The sequence below is a fragment of the Adiantum capillus-veneris genome, chromosome 13 (assembly GCF_014529385.1).
Source record: "Adiantum capillus-veneris isolate H3 chromosome 13, ASM1452938v2, whole genome shotgun sequence".
NCBI lineage: Eukaryota > Viridiplantae > Streptophyta > Polypodiopsida > Polypodiales > Pteridaceae > Adiantum > Adiantum capillus-veneris.
In genome coordinates this window covers 47,233,950-47,246,759 of record NC_140943.1, presented here as the reverse complement: position 1 = coordinate 47,246,759, position 12,810 = coordinate 47,233,950, and positions in this window count along the sequence as shown.

Below are 12,810 nucleotides of genomic sequence, written 5' to 3'. Positions count from 1 at the left end.
CTTCCTTATTTGTATCCTACATGGATACTCCCATTGTAAATATCCAATTCCATTTGTAAATTAATACTAACTCTACTAACACTAACCCACTATGAAAAGTCCTATCACCTCCATTTCTCTCCTCTCTCTTTCCTCACCAACTTCTTGATAATTCCAAGCAAAAGAAATTAGATAAATTGCTGAAAATCTAACCCAACCATGGTTAGAGGAGTAACCCTAGCCTTCAAAATTGCTATAAAAGGAGGGTGTAGCTAGCATAAAGGGAGAGCCATAAGCAAGAGCACTATGCTATAGCTTGAGAAGCCAAGCTCAACCTCTCTAGAAGGAGCTCTTGAGTGGAAGCTCATTGTCTTATGCATGTGCATGTGTTGTAATAGGGGATTAGCAAGGGAACTCTATGCCATTGTAAGAGAGAGAGAGTGATCATTCAATTGAGAGTAGGAAATCTATCATTTCTCCTACTAGTGTAAGCCCAACATTCGCTGAATCAAGGAGGGTGGATTTGGACTAAGCTTGGATACTTTGTCTCCCTTCCAACGTGAAGTAATGGACAACAATGATGCGTAAGTGTCTTGGTGTTTTTTTGTTAAGTTCTTGATAGCTTGTCTCTGGTGTTGTTATCAATCTAGCCATAAATCCCACATACTGTAAGAGGGCGACAGGGTGGAGAGGACTCCCCTGGCCTTAAGACAGTGATTGGGGTGGCTTTTCTTGTGATGTGTTGTGGTGAAATTTACGCAAGCTATGTTGAACAAGTACTAATCTCACTTTGATTTGTCATGACAGATTTGTAAGAAGGTATTAATGCAACAAGCACCCCCTCCCCCTTTCTCTCTCTTTTTTAAATATATAGTTGTGTTTGCTTGATCATTGCCGATACGTTTCAAAGCAGCCCGAGCACTATCTCTCTCTCTCTCTCTCTCTCTCTCTCTCGTGTTTTAGTGTGTGAGAGTGTTCCATTGGTGTTAGGGTTAGTGTAAATTCCTTGCTTGTTTGTGGGTTGCTCTAACGATTCTCCTCTTTTGCGTCCTAGTTCGCTCTTAAACTAGGTGGTGCCCCTTGTGTAGTTGGGATTTGGCTGTGGGTTTGTTGTTTTGGTTTGTGTTGTGTTGTGCCCCAGCCCCATTGAGCAGCACGGGAGCCTTGAAGGGTGTCTAGAGGTTGCTCTTCTTGTTGCCCGCCCCGGACCGCCTCAGTAGCAAAGCAATTTTAGCCTCATTGCGGCTTGCATAAAGACCTGCTATAATCTCCCAAGCTTTTTTTGCAGATTTTGCTGAACTAATGTGAGGAACAATGGTGCGCTTCACAGACAACGCAATCAATGCATGAGCATGCGCATCCTTTACATCCCAACGAGCTTGTTCTGGTGTAGGCAAAACAACTCTTATAGCAGCAATCCTTGCAACAAGACCTGCAACATCGCCTACATCCTCAAAACCAGGACGTACATCAATGCCCTGCACAATGTTCCAGACGCCCTTTGACACAAGAACATGGACGTACATCAATGCCCTGCACAATGGTGCGCTTCACAGACAACGCAATCAATGCATGAGCATGCGCATCCTTTACATCCCAACGAGCTTGTTCTGGTGTAGGCAAAACAACTCTAATAGCAGCAATCCTTGCAACAAGACCTGCAACATCGCCTACATCCTTAGAACCAGGACGTACATCAATGCCCTGCACAATGTTCCAGATTCCCTTTGACACAAGAACATGTTGCATCATATAAGCCCACATAGGGTAGTTGTCCCCATCCAACCTGTTCTCAGCAGAGCAAACATCTTGAACACATTTGTGTTGTTGTCAACGATGGTAAATGCTGCACCTGATGTGAAAACTACCCAAAAATAGGAGAAATGCAGCGAGAACAACACATGCTATATAGCACAAACTATAGAAGACTATGAGACACATGTTATGCAGAAAACGGAACTGACAAAAATTCTGCACAAAATGACAAAATAGCCTGTGTATTTGTAGTGGAAACAGAGGCCGAAATGAGCCCGAATCAAAAATCTCAGCAGACTAGGCTCTACGAGCTTTTCCGAAATTTTTTGTCGACCTGCAAACGCTTACCAAAGCTCACTGAAATCGGAGAAAGTGAGCACATGTGCTGGAGCAGCTGGCGACTAAGCCCGGGAGGACGCAACCTGCTTTGATACCAATTGTTGGAATTAAGGTTGCAGAGAAACGCAAACAGCTTGGAGAAGACGAAGGAAGCTCAAGGCACACAATAGAGAGTGTGTTACTTAGTGTGCAATGGAAAGATAGACAGCGCTAGAGTGATGGGCGTATATATAATGCTCGGGGAAAAAATCTCCTAAAGAGGGAAAAAATGCCCGACGGTCCTAGTGTGTTCACACACATCACTATCACATGTATATGGTAACAGCACGCGGCGGCGGGGGGGGGGGGGGGGGAGGGTGGGAGAGATGTAAACTATTCAAGAGAGAATAACACACCTCATTGGCATGGTGCAGTAGGTGTGAGTATCAGTAAGACCCTTCATGCTCCATCTATAATTGTTTTTTAAATAATTTCTCTAATACCAATTTTTGTCAATGACTTAGGGCAAGGTCATGTAACCCTCCTTTACTACTATCTAGTTAGAGCAGTCGGTGATGTTTACCCTCATCATTAAGTTTAATAGCAGGTCAAGTTGATAGCAAGTCAAATGCATGAAAGAGCAACGATCTAATGGTGGGTAGTGTGTAAAGCAAGGCTACTATTGTTGTGCTTAGATAAATGACAATCATTGTGATTCTTTTCATGGAACTAGGGTAAATGTCATAGCCCGTCACTCAAAATCGTGTCGTCACATCAATAGACATCGCTATAGTGTGGTGGCTGGGTTGTTGGAGGTCTCATGTCAATAGAGTATAAGGGAAGAAGAGCATAGAGAACATCTTACATTCACTATGAGCACCCTAAACATCTGACACGAGTGCTCAAAGCAATCCACAAACATAAAATGACGATCATAAAAAAGAATAGCAAGTATTATGTCCTCAATGCAAAGAGAGAGAGAGAGAAAGAGAGAGAGAGAGAGAGAGAGAGAGAGAGAGAGAGAGAGAGAGAGAGAGAGAGAGAGAGAGAGAGATTAGAGGATATGGTTACAAGAACATAAAAAACCCACTTAATTGCAAGGTCAAATCACTTGAGAATAAATATATATCTATTCAAAAGCATCTTAAAAACGATCATTCATAACGATCCAAAAAGTCGCATTGTACACTAAATGCAACGTGCAAATTGAAATATCTATGCTATATGATGCACTGGTGGATCTAACTCCACAATGTTTTGTAGCGGCCCTAACATATATGTTGCCTTTAGGGCACGATCGACCTCATCTGAATGCCTCTTGTCTCATTCATGCATCTCTATAAGTCGATGGGCTTGCATTTCCAAAATGGCGTGTAGCTTGGTGGAGAACTCTTCATTGCTCTTGAATATTGTCACCATATGGCCCAACTGGGCTACCTAACAATGCTCACGCCCCATAGTCTTCTCCATGTTGGACGATAGTGTCATTATTGTTTGTATAATGTGCGAGAAATTCCTAAATAAGCCAATGCCCAGGTTCCATACCCCCTGCACAACAAAAAAAAGTCAAAGCTAGCTGAGATACTTTATTTTTGAATATAAGGGGCCAAAGTGTACCTTGCATAGATGTCCCATAAGCGAACTGTAACATCTTCATTTATTGGAAATTCTCCTCTAGCATTTGCCCCACCTGTCATGTATGCCTCATTTCTCTATCATCAATCTCTTCCTGGGAGTCATCAACATCGCCAACAAATCTAGACGATGCTCCTTCGTGCACTTTTGCTTTTTCTTTTGTTGCTTTTTTAGATTTTTCCGATGTCGCAATAGGTGGAGGTGGCATAGCACTAAGTGGTCTGCTCTTGGATAGAGACACACTAACAGATTGAGACATTTCTTGTGGTTCTTTCCTCGCTGTCTTGGTAACTTGCTAATGAACAAACAATACAGTAACGATCATTCAACAAACAAACTTAATGAAAATAGTTAATAGTTTACAATCAAAGATAAGCCTCTATCAAGATGAACCCAAAAATTATTAGATCGCTTTTAGGCCACGCAATAATACTTTTTTTGCCTTCTTCAAAGTAGTCATTTCTTCGTTAGTGGAAGGAACATGAGGTAGAGGAGCATCCTTGCCATCATAAACTTCCATCATTGCAATAGAGAAGCAACTAGGTGGCAATTTGCTCCCATGAAGCTTAGCCAAGTTTAAAGTCTTGTCTATTTGACTTATGCCAATCGCCTCCCTGTTGTAAATGAACTCAACGTAAGCGCCATCATCAAATTTCTTACCCATCTTTAGTTTGAGATGCTTTGATCTGCAAAATAAAAAGAATTTTTATCTGATTTTTTGTTTCTATCTTTCTCTTCCCTTTTCTCTCTGCCTCCCACCCTTGCTCCCTCTCCCTCTATGTTCAGTACCACTCCCTCTCTCTTTTCCCTCTCTCCATACCAACCTATCTCTCTCTCTCTCTCTCTCTCTCTCTCTCTCTCTCTCTCTCTCTCTCTCTCTCTCTCTCTCTCTCTCTCTCTCTCTCTCTCAATCTTCTCTCCCTCTCTCCCCCTTAATCACAAGTGAGAGGGATAGGGAGACAGGGAGGGAGATATAGAGAGGGTGAGCAAGAGAAAGACGGAGATGGAGAGGGTGAGAGAGTTTATAAGTGAGAGAGAGAGGAGAGTAGGATGTACCTTCCAAGAGTGATGATCATCACTAGAAAAAATTGAGAAGTTTCAAAAAACTTGAACACCCCCGGTCTTTATATAAGCATCCATCAACCCGTTCTCAATCCTTCTTCATTTTCTAAGCCTCTCTCTCTACCCCTCTCTTGCTCACCCTCTCTTTATCCCTCCCTCTCACTCCCTTCCTCATCTCTAGCTCTCTTTTCTCTCACTCTCTCAACTTGATCCCTCCTTCAACCCAAATAGCTCTCTACCCTTCCACCCTCTCTAGCTCTCTTTTCTTCTCTATCTCTCTTCTCGCTCACCCTCTCCATCTCCCTCCCTCGAATCTACTTCTCATTCTCTCTGTCAACGCTCTCTCTATTTCCCCCTCTCATTCTTCATCTTTCTGCTCTCTGTCAATTTCGATCCCCACTTTTGCCTCTACTATTCTCTCTCTCTCTCTCTCTCTCTCTCTCTCTCTCTCTCTCTCTCTCTCTCTCTCTCTCTCTCTCTCCACTTCTACCTCTTCTACCCCATGCCCTTTTTGATCTCTCCATCTCTTACTATTAGCCAATAAATTTTAAATTTATCTATCCAATCCTTTCTTTTGCACTCTCTTGCGCACAATTTAGGTGAGCGCTTCTACCTCTTCTACCCCATGCCCTTTTCGATCTCTCCATCTCTTACTATTAGCCAAGAAAATTTTATATTTAGCTATCTTTCCAATCCTTTCTTTCACACTCTCTTGCGCACAATTTAGGTGAGTGCTAGCGCCCTAATCAAGTGTGCACGAGAGAGAGAGAGAGAGAGAGAGAGAGAGAGAGAGAGAGAGAGAGAGAGAGAGAGAGAGAGAGAGAGAGAGAGAGAGAGAGAGAGAGAGAGAGAGAGAGAGAGAGAGAGAGAGAGAGAGAGAGAGAGAGAGAGAGCTTTGTTCAAACCAATTTCAATAGAATTTTCCACAAGTTAAAACACTTGAAGTATTTATATAGGCTTTTCTTCTTCTTTCTATCTCTCTCTACATGCGCTCATCGCTCATTCTAGGTGGGTGCTAGTGCCCTCTCACAATAAGAGAGAGAGAGAGAGAGAGAGAGAGAGAGAGAGAGAGAGAGAGAGAGAGAGAGAGAGAGAGAGAGAGAGAGAGAGAGAGAGAGAGAGAGAGAGAGAGAGAGAGAGAGAGAGAGAGAGAGAGAGAGAGAGAGAGAAGAAGAAGAAGAAGAAGAAGAAGAACAATATTTTAACATCGTAGGAAACTATCCCAAGAAGAAGATCCAAGGCGATCATCACTCTTGGAAATTTGAGTGATACTCTTCTGATTGCAACCCCTGGCTATTTTTCCATAATCAATTGAGGTTGCTAACCTATCCCAGCGTATCCTTAATCTCTAGCTCACTCCTCTCTCTCTCTCTCTCTCTCTCTCTCTCTCTCTCTCTCTCTCTCTCTCTCTCTCTCTCTCTCTCTCTCTCTCTCTCTCTCTCTTCGGGAATTAGGTGCTAGTGCCCAAGCTAAGATGAGTGCCGACCTGATTTGTTAAGAGGTGGTCTGTCCATCTAAGAGGTGGTATGAGCTTAGCGCCAACCTTATTTGTTTTGATTTGATTTTTTAAGCCAAAGAGCTCTCTTAAAAAACTGAGCGCTAGCTTTGATTTGAGTGAAAGCATTGAATTGATCTTTTTAGCATTGATTCTCCTTCCCTCCCTCTTCCTCTCTCTCCTTGTGTTGAGCGCTAATGCTCACACCTCCAGCAATTTTCTCTCAATTCTCACATTAATTTTGCACAAAACCTTGATGAGATCTCTATATGTCTGGCCTTGGATTGGGTTCCCACCCACTGATAACTTCCAAAGGGTTGTATTGGTTGTAAGAGTAGTTGAAAGACATGTGATTCCCTCAACTTGGATGTTGTTTTGAATGATGTCATTTATAAGCGCATGTTCAACACTACCCATTTCAAGATAGGAGTGGAGCAGGCATAGGTGGTAGTGAAAGGGGCCTTTGGGATCCATGTGAAAGTTTCCTTGTTTATTGTTCTGCTCCTCTTTTTCAAATACTATGCTGTGTTTGAGATGCTCCTACCCCAGACTTCAACTCCATAAAGAAGAACCAATGTCACCAATGTATCAAAAAGGTACTTCTTGAGAGACCAACACGATGTTTCCCGCATTACACATGTTCTCAAATGCATAATATGCTCTCGTTCTTGCTTCCAAATGACGCATATCACATTCATGCCACTTGTGATCAGACGGAACATCAAGGCCAAGGTACTTAAAGCTCTCACAACAACTTCAAGTGTCTCATTGTTGTACACAATGCATGGCTTCTCCTTATGGTTGGTTTTCACAAGCATAACCTTTGTTTTGGATTCATTCACAATCATCCCACTATGCAAGCAAAAGTTCTCAAGGACAACCATAAGATTTTGTGCATCTTCTACCTATTGTTCTTGCATTCTGGCGAGTGAATATTGGAACCAACTTATCAAAGGAAGAGAGCGACAGTTTGGTGCAAATTGGATTTCAATTTGCACATTTTGTAACACCACTATGAAGCATGAACAATACAAATGCTGCTCTTACACAAGGAGGCTCCCGTAGTAGCAGGAAGCGTAAGTGGAGACATGGTATTTCCAAAGAAGCGGAAAAGAGATTGGAATCAGCAGCAAGTATGGTTGCAACGATTTTGGAAGAGAAACTAGAAAGTGAACAACACATAGTTTTTTGAGTTTTGACAGAGGGTTATTATGATGTACACATTAAGGTAGAACCTAGTTGCACCTACCCCAATTTTTAGATGAGAGAATCCACACATAAAGCTTTTTTGGCATGTAGTATATATATAGTGAGGGGTAGACCACCTCATGTATAAGAGAGAGAGAGAGAGAGAGAGAGAGAGAGAGAGAGAGAGAGAGAGAGGAGGGAAGCGAGAGATGATGATAGCAGGGGGGTAGACATAGAGGGAGGAACATACAAAGAGAGATGGAAAGAGAGAGGGTGGAAAAGATAGTTAGGATAGAGGATGGGGATAGATAGAGAGGGAGGGAGAGACAGAGAGAGATTTGTAGAGAGAGGGTAAGAAGTCTTCTGCTTGTGGAAAATCACATGTTCCTAATACTTCTCCTAGCAGCAATTCGTCTAGAAATTCTGGAGATAAGGGCAAAAAGAAGATGCGTTGCCATTATGACAAATCTAATGACTTGATCAAGCAGTGTTCTAAGTTGAAGGCCAAAGAGGCTAAGAAGAAAGAGGGTGGTTCCACTGCAAATGTTGGTTTCACTACAAATGCAACTATTGTTAAGTCTTTTGTGAAAGGAGAGTGTGATGTTGATGTTAATGCAGAATGGGCTTTTAGTGCAGAGTGTACCTATAATCTTGTTTTCCATGATGCATGCATGTCAGTTTTTGCAGATTCACATGTGTAGTATTTTGACAGTGATGCTACAAAGCACATTACCTCACATCGTGATTTGTTCACCTCTCTTGAGTCTGCCCCTCATGGGAATTCAATCACTTGTGCCAACAATGCCTCTTATCCGGTTCAGGGAGTTGGAAATATTGTGCTTACTACTGCAAACGGTAGTTCTTTCACACTTGTTGATGCACTTTATGTACCTCGGATCGAGAAGAATCTTTTGTTTGTATGTGCACTTGTTAGACTTGGTCTTGTAGTCAAATTTGTGGATGACACATGTACAGTTCATGATCTTAGTTTTGGTCATGAAATTGTTGCATCTGGAATTTTATGTTGTAGGCTGTATAAGCTCACTTTGTATGACAAGTGTGGGAAAAATTTTGCAAATGCAGTTGTGGAGTCAAAGGCTATTTCATATGAAAAACTTTGGCATGCATGTTTTGGTCATCTGAATTTTGCTAGTTTGCTACATTTGCAAAAATCTGATATTGTTGCTTCTTTGCCACCTCTTGAAGCACCTGTCATACACGTTTGTGAAGGCTATATTTTGGGTAAGATACAACGTTCAAAGTTTCCAAAGGATGGTTCAGTTAGGGCCACATGCAGGTTGCAGCTTGTGCATAGTGATGTTTGTGGGTCCATGCAAACTCCATCCTTGGGCAATTACCTTTACTTCATGACTTCCATTGATGATTACTCGAATCATGCATGGGTATTTCCGCTTAAAGCGAAGTCCAAAGTATTTATGTGCTTCAAACAATTTTTGGCTATGGCTGAAAATGACTCGAATTGTACTATGGACACTCTCCGTTCCGATCGAGGGGGGGGGAGGGGGGAGTATATGTCTCATGAATTTAATGCATTTCTGGATGGCTAGTTGTGGATGAAACACCAATGCACAGTGCCTTATACGCCTCAGCAAAATGGTGTTGCTGAGAGGAAATATAGGTCACTTATGGAAATGGCAAGATGTATGGTCAAAAGTCAAGCTTTGCCGCATTCTTTTTGGCTTGAGGCCATCATGTGTGCCACTTACGTACTAAACAGGTGTCCTACAAAAACTTTGCAGTCTATTACTCCATATGAAGCATGGCATGATAGAAATCCTTCTATTGACCACATGCGGGTTTTTGGTTGTTTGGCATACGCTTTGGTGCCACAAACACAACGTAGAGAATTGGATGATAAGGCTGTCAAATGTATTTTTGTTGGTTATAGTGTTGAAAGAAAAGGTTACAGGTTGTATCATAGTGTATTTTGGTTTCACGGATGTTGTGTTTGTGGAAGATTCTGTTCAGCCCTTGTTGTCATGTACTAGAGATAGTAATGTAACCTCAAAGGACATTTATGACACTTTGTTGCCTCTTTTCAGTGGTGGAAGTTTGAATGTAAATTCCAATGAGGCAAATGTACAGCCTATGGAGGTTTTTGAAAATGTTATAGATCAGCCTATTACTGATGCAGATATACATGAGGAAAGGGCTGAAAATGAGCAGGCTAGAGGTATGCCAAAATGGTTGGTACATACATTGCATGATAGTAAATTGGATGCACCTTTGTCTAGTCGTACTCGTTCAGGTTCTCACCATGCATCTTATGCATAAAATTGTTATGCTTTGGTTGTGTCTAGCTTACATGATGTTGAGGAACCTCTGTCTTTTAATGAAGCACACAATTCAAAAAATTGGATGGCTGCCATGCAACCAAAATATGATGCACTTATAGAAAATGACACATGAATTTTATGTGATTTGCCTCCTGGCAAAAAGGCCATTGGTACAAAGTGGGTTTACAAGTTGAAATGCAAGCTAGATGATGAGATTGATCGCTATAAGGCTCCACTTATTGCAAAGGGTTATGCACAACAAAAAGGCATAGATTATGAAGAGACTTTTGCTCCCACTTGCCGTATGAATACTGTTCGTTTTCTATGTGCATTGGTAGCTTATTTTGGTTGGAATGTACATCAATCTGATATTGTTACTGCTTTCTTGAATGGTGAAATTTTTTAGGAAGTCTATGTAATACAGCCTCACGGTTTTGTTAAGAAAGGACAAGAGGACAAAGTGTGCAAATGTAAGAAGGCTTTGTAAGAAGACACTTTTGATGAGACTTATGTATTTTGCAAGTAGGGTTATGATTGCAGCTGAGAAGGGTTTCACTTCTATAGAACAGTTAGTCTTGGCCTTTACATTTGCGGTGGAAAATTTTAGGGCCTACTCATTACTCAAAAGGTTAGTTGTGCTTACCACAGAGGATGTTTTCTTGTATGCTTTGCAACACATGGAACTATCCCCAAGGATAGAAAATTGGGTGGTGCAGTTACATGAATTTGACTACACACTACAAATGGAGAGGACTACTAGGGAATTCCTAGAAGATGTGCTAACACATCAATGCTATGAGAAGAAATCTCCTCGTGCTTGGTATGAGAAAGCTGACACTCATTTGGTCAAACGAGGCTTTCATAACAATCCAGCAGAAAGCACATTGTATGTCAAGCGTGAGGGTGATGTACTCATTGTTGTTCTTTATGTGGATGATTTGTTGATCATTGGTCCCAAGGAGGCACATATTGCTGAATTTAAGGTTGACTTGAATGCTACTTTCAAAATGAATGATTTGGGGTTGTTGCATCATTACTTGGGCATACAGTTTAAGCAATGTGATGGTGGTATTGCCTTGTGTCAAAAAAGTTACATAGAGGCATTGCTATGTAAGTTTGGACTTGAGGATTGCAAACCTATTGCCAGTCCCATGGAGACAGGTTTGAAGTTGAGTCTACATGATGCTGGTGATCATGCTGATGTCACTCTTTACCAAACTGTTGTTGGCTGCCTCATTTATGTATGCAACACGAGGCTGGATATTCAGTTTTCAGTCACACATGTCAACAGATTTATGCATAGCCCTGGGTCTAAGGATTGGTAGGCAGTCAAAAGTATTTTTTGCTACTTGAGTGGCACTTTGCATCTTGGCATGTTTTATCCCAAAGGGGGATCATTGCCACCATATTTACATGCTTTTTCGGACTTAGATTGGGCTGGTTGTTATGACACGTGAGTGTCCACAAGTGGTTTTTGTTTCATGCTTGGCAGTTCATGTATTTCATGGTTGAGCAAGAAGCAACCTACTATGGCCACTTCCAGTTGTGAGGTTGAGTAGTATAGGGCAGTCTTCACAGCTACGATTGAGTGTGTATGGCTCAGATGCCTTATGGCTGATTTGGGTGTTGGATAAGACATTGTCAACATCATCTACACTAACAGTCAGAGCGCATTGGCAGTTGCGAGGAACCCAATTTTTCATGCTCGCACAATGCACATTGAGGTGCATTACCACTATGTCAGGGAGAGGCTCTCAGCAGGAGAGATCAACTTGGCTTATGTGCCAACACAAGACAACCTTGCAGATCTTTTCACAAAGACATTATGTCGTGAGAAATTTGAAGCTTTTTGCAAAGCTTTGCGCTTGCTCCCCTTTGTGAACTGATCATGTCCTTAAGGCATGACACTTCCCTTTACTCTTCGTGCGAGCCTTCACTCACTGCATCACTCCCAGGGGGGATTTGTTACCATATACATGTGGTAGTGATGCATGTGAACAGACTAGGACCGTCGAGGATTTTTTTCCCTCTTTAGGAGGTTTTTTCCCCCGTGCACCAAGCTTGGCTCTTACCCATTTTCCTTTATCTCTATTTTTTTTTTTGGAGTAATCGTACACTTGGCCTAGATTTTCTTTCACAAACCATTCAAGTTTAATAATATAAATTATCTCATTCTTGACAAGCTTTTTGGTTTTGCAAGCTTTGTAAACAAGGTATGGCTCCCAAGAAATGAGGACGAAAGGTACTGAATGGAAATAAAGGTTGGTTTTAAGCAAGTTGGTGTCATGCGTGCGCAAAGGTAAAATGCTTTTTAAAATACTTGAAATGTTTTGTTGTATTATAGAGAGAGAAATGTGATAACATTTTTTGTATTCGTGTATTGCTAGCTTGGTCACACATCCCCTTGTGTGATGTGCATGTAATGTGTAAATTTTTGGTGATTGACAAGAAGCAAGAAGGAGAGTTGCTATTGGCTATGTAATCTTAGAACGAGTAAGTACAATTAATTTCATTTTTTAATCAATATAAGTGCTAATCTTCATTGACAAAATATGTGGTAGTTTATGGATTGGTGCGCACACATGAAATATTTATGTTTCAAGTATTTGGATTGGCTAGCCAAACTTCAATATTAGAGTATTTGGGTGAGTATCTAAGGAAGTGGATGCAATGGAATTTAGCTTAGAGAAACACACAAGAGAGAAATGGTACAATGCTCTTGTTTGTGTGATAGACCAACTTGTATGGAAGGTAATGTTGGGGCTCCCATTTTTACTAGATGTAGAGCTTAATACACGGAAGAAATAGAATTAATTGATTTGCAATGCAAAATGTCCTTGTTCTAAATATCAATTTTTCATTTTAGCTTTAGCACTCAAAGTGAAGTACCTAATACACTCCTATGTAGAATGAGGGGTGTCATATGGAAAGGATCAATCTTTGTAGACTAAGATATGATTGTGATTATTTGCAATGAAATATTTTTGTGCGCTTTGCCGCACATGTCAGAGGCTAGGAACTTGCCTGTGCACTGTGTGCGAGCCTCAAAAGGCTGCAAGCACACAACTAGAGAGACCTAGC